The sequence below is a fragment of the Octopus sinensis genome, linkage group LG12 (genome assembly GCF_006345805.1).
Source record: "Octopus sinensis linkage group LG12, ASM634580v1, whole genome shotgun sequence".
NCBI lineage: Eukaryota > Metazoa > Mollusca > Cephalopoda > Octopoda > Octopodidae > Octopus > Octopus sinensis.
The window spans coordinates 42,300,417-42,305,424 of NC_043008.1; the positions used below are offsets into that span (position 1 = coordinate 42,300,417).

General features: G+C 36.2%; 1 long non-coding RNA gene across 1 annotated transcript in view; it reads left to right on the top strand.

The window, feature by feature from the left end:
• The window catches only part of LOC118765615, a 35,132-nt gene extending 30,389 nt beyond the window's left edge, over positions 1-4,743 (top strand). Inside the window, exons 2-3 of the long non-coding RNA XR_005001474.1 lie at positions 3,545-3,601; positions 4,002-4,743. This is a non-coding gene — a long non-coding RNA (uncharacterized LOC118765615). The remainder of the gene's footprint in view (positions 1-3,544; positions 3,602-4,001) is intronic.
• Positions 4,744-5,008: the final 265 nt, after the last annotated feature.

Here is a 5,008-nt window from a genome sequence, read left to right on the forward strand (position 1 = left end):
TGTTAAAAACTAACCCGTCATCACGGTACACTCCAATGACAGAATTGTTTGTAACTAGAGTTGCCCATAAAAGTTTCTACACTACTTCCACATCATAAGCTTGAGATGATGAAGAATAACTTTCTGAAATATTATCTCACTTATGTCCATCACAACAAGACTCTTAAAATTTTCTAACTTATTGGCAAACCTATATATAACTCCATTTGATGCGAAATCTTGGAAAATATGAAATTATATGTTTATTTCCTTCTGTGAATAACATATCCCCCAACTCAAAACTACCTCATCATCTGTTGGTTTTGTGAGTTTTCTTTTCTAGTAAACGTAATCCCAGTTGTTTGCCAACAACATATGGACTACAAATTATCATTTCTTTTTTTTTTGCATTCATGTTCATAGCTGCGCACAGAAAGTAACAAATGTTTGAAATTACACAAACGCAGACAAACACACACATAAAATTATATATATATGCATACATAACGACATACACACGCATTTATATATATAAATATGTATATACATACATACATACACACACATACACACATGCATACACACATGTATACATACTTACGTTCCTATATACATACAAGCATATGCATATATATATCCACATGTGTATTAGTGATAACAAATAACCCTTCCCTAATTGGATCAAAATCACGCATCTGATTAGCTGACTGTAATGTTGTTCAGGGGAGAATAAAAAAGAATTCATTGAAATTTTACTTAAAATGCCAATCTATATCCAGAGAGACAGGAGGAGGAGGAGAACGAGGAAAAGAGAGAAAGTGAGGTGCAGAGAAAGAGAAGAAAACAGAGGATGAGGAAGTGTTAGAAGGAGATGGAAAGTGATAGAGAATGTTATGCACACACATATCCCATTGTATGTCTCAACTTTAAACGCACAAATATATGTACGGCCACCACCAACCTCTCTCCCTCTCCATATTGATTTAAGATATTTTCAGATCCCAGCAATTAAAACTAGATGTAAAGAACCGTCCTGTGATATTGTAAAACTGTAAAATATTCTACAATGAATAATAAATATTTTCTTGTAGTGTTTATCGAAAAAAAAATATGTATTAGATCTCAAACATTCACGGATCAGTGAATGGCCGAGGTACTAAACAAAAGAGCGTCTCCATGCTGTTGCTTAGCCTGCTAGAAACAAGAGCCAAATTTCGCTCGTATCATGTTTGTCCTGTTGATTTATAGGAAAGCAAGGAATAACACGTTGGTTAATGTGGTTCTGGATACATTGTGTTTAAAACATAAAGATTGAAGGCAAAAGAAACCTGGGATGTGTTTAATCATAAAGTTTGTTCAATCAAAGATAAATTGCAGTGAAGCAACTTCATCGCCGCCAACAATAACAACAACAGCGTCAATAACTGCAAGAACAGCAATAACGAGGATCACCTTTCCAACAAAATCAACATTATCAGCAGTAATAGTTTCAACAATGGTGACAGAAACAGCGACAACAACATCATCATCAATTTCAACAAGAACAAAGACTTTATCAATCTCGCCAGCAACAATATGAGAACCAACAAGGAAAACAAGAACATCAACAACAACAAGAACAACAATAACATCGCTAACAAAAAATCAACAGGGCCAATAATAACTGCATCAACATTATTAACATCAACCAATCTACGTTGCTGTTCATAATTGTGCACCAAATTTATTTGTACAGATCTTCTCAACAGAATTGGTAAATGTTCGGTGAGCTGTGCGCATGCGTCATTTTCTCTCCAAGAGTATATCTATTTCACTTCCCAACTCATTTTACTATGATGGTGACAAACTTCAATTATATTCTGAACGCTTTACGATTCACATTGGAATACTGCCTAGTTACCCGCCCCTACCTCTCAGACCCTGGTCTTCTGCACATTTCCCATATGAAACCCTTTGTCCAGTCTTTCCTGTTCGCAGTAGATTCTTGGATCTGAAGTATTTTTCCTGCAAATAACTTCCTACTAAAGTTTGTACGGAATTCCCACCGTCTAAAACCAACAATCTGGAACAGTCATAATGCACCATTCTTCACTCTAGAAACAACAGCCAAAACTACCTCAAGGCACACTATACTGTCTTAAAGCGGGGTGACACAGTTATTGCAAATACCCAATGCCAAAGACAACCAGACTAAGAACCATAGATGGAATTTTGTCTTTGATGACGTCTCTGTACAGTTTAAACTCATCAAACGGCGAAGATTAAAATGTTTACGTCTGAAATAAAAATGTTTTCCAGGAGATAGAGTGATTTTCTAAGAATTCTACACCATTTAACTGTGTTGAAAGAACATTAAGGCTACATCACGAATGAAAACTGTATAAATCCGATCATACTTTATAAAGATTCACAATTTGTCGATGGAAATTCAGCAACAAGTCTTATATTCCATGTGGGAAAGCGAAGTAAACGGTGCCACTCTCAGACATTTCCTAACAGTGTAAATGAAATCAGGGAAATAAATACTCCACTACAAGTGGGAGGCAATATTCAATGGACTTCAGTATTGCCTTGTCTAAACTCTTGTTTCTATTTTTCGGTGATTGAGAGAAACGCAAGTTTACACTGTTTGAAGTACTTGGAGACCTGCAATACACATTGTGTATTGAATGCCATGTTTTATCACGCATTTATCAGGTGTGAATGGAACATAATGCCAATTAATTCTATCATTTTCACCTGTATTAGAATATGAAGGATGGAGGTAAACGCGGTGAGACAACAATTTCTATTGAATTGATAAATCATTCGAACATAACTACAGTTTTTGCCAACGAAACACGGCTACGCCTATCAATCAATTAGGTTGTTTCGTCTTTCAGCTAGTCTTTCTTCTCTCTCCAAAAGAAATTGCAGTTTGTTTTTCTTATAGACACAAAAAAGAAATTATTATTCTTTCATAAGTGCGAGGGAAAGATGGCGTTTCTCTGATGTTTACAGGCTTCCCAGGAGATATAGATAGTGATTTTCTAAGAATTCCACATCATTCAGCTGTGAGGAAACAACGTTGAGGTTTCATCGCAACAAGTTGTCACCAGATCTCCACAAGATCTCACTAACAACTCATTGATACACCTATGAATGATTGGCTTACCGTAAGATTCTTGTCTGAATCTCTTTTCAATCTCATTCCATTCACTTCACCTATGTGACTAATGTCTTTTCATGCCGTTGTTCTTTCTGAAATTTTGGCTGTGGTGCTATTTGAACCTGGACGATGTAAACTTATCTTTAATTACTCTCAAGTAAAGACCATCCTGTTTTCTTTTTTACTACCCACAAGGGGCTAAACACAGTGGGGACAAAAAAGGACAGACAAAGGGATTAAGTTGATTACATCGACCCCAGTGCGAATCTGGTTCTTTGTCTAACGACCCCGAAAGGATGTAAGGCAAAGTCTACCTCGGCTGAATTTGAACTCAGAACGTAGCAGCAGACGAAATACCGCTAAGCATTTCGCCCGGCACGCTAACGACCTGCCAGCTCGCCGCCTTGTGTTTTTAAGGAATAGTGTACTTCGTACCGCTTCCAAGGACAAATAGCATGTGTTGCAAGGTGTAAGGTGAGGCACGTTTGACTGCTATTTCAAGTAATTTCAATAACAATCTAGATGTTCTCTCGTTGTCTTTTATTTATTTATGTTTTTTAGGGTAACTCAACACTCGAGGTAAACTCTTGCAAACTTGAGACCAAATTCCAGTTTCTGATTAACGTCTTTGCAATAAATTTTTGAATCGACCAAGAAAGTCGACTATTAACAACTAAATCCCTCACATCACCTCCCTGTCCCTTATGCCGGGCTCTGCAAAACCTTCTACCCGCTAACCGGCATGCTCGCTAGCTAGCCTAGCTTCCTTATAAAAACCTGGTGATTGATGTCAATAAATCTGAAACAAAGAATCAATACAGCAACGATAAATATGATTTTCTTGAATGTTCTTCCTTCGTTTTCTTACTTTCAGATGGATGTCATGAAAAAAGTTACTGCCCAGACATGGAGGGAAGAAAGAGAAAAACAACATACATTAAATATTATAAGAAAAAGTAACAGTATAAGTTTTGCGATAAAAGGAGGCATCTAACGGAATATTTCATATGCATGTAATAAATATTCAGATGCTAGTTGTAAGCCAAGCCTTGTTAGATAAGGATAATAAATTACGATAATCCGGTGACGTCGTAGACACTTGTGAAATCCTCTATATTCGTATATGACTACTAATAACCATCAAACCGCTCGATTATCGATGAATAAATAACACTACCAGAAACGGTATTAGCATCTTGTGAATAATAAAATAAAAGCTAAATAAATCAAAGAAATACATGTTCTTAAAGAAGTCTTTATAGATCAATGGAACTAGATGTATATTTTGTCTCTAAGTCAGTTACAGCTTCAGAAATTCTTCGGTGTTGCTACAATTTCTAGATTTATGACGAGAGAAATAACTAAAGAACAAGGACATGTAACAAAAAGATTTTACCTTAATTAACTTAATTATTTTGAGATAAAATTTCCTGGGATTGATTTTAATTGTAAGGCCTTAATTTTCGGACCTCGAGTAATACATCAACAGAACCGAATTAATTACGCTACAGATAATAATTAATTCCTTCAATAAAGAAATTCTAATTGTAAAATTTTGGCACAAGGCCAGAAATTTTATGGGAGGGAGGTGTAAGCCGATTACATCGACCCCAGTACTCAACTGGTACTTATTTTATCGACTTCGAAAAGATGAAAGGCAAAGTCGACCTCGGTGAAATTTGAACTCAGAACCTAACTGAATAAAATAATGACTTGAGATAGATATATGAGTTATCTGGTGAAGGTTTGTTTCCGCAAACACTTAATAGAATGAAACTAGGCAGAAGGTTTTGCAGAGACCGGCATAACGGACAGGGAGGTGATGTGAGGGATTTAGTTGTTAAACCCTAGTTTTTGGAAGGTTTCGTGCCTGGTGTTCAG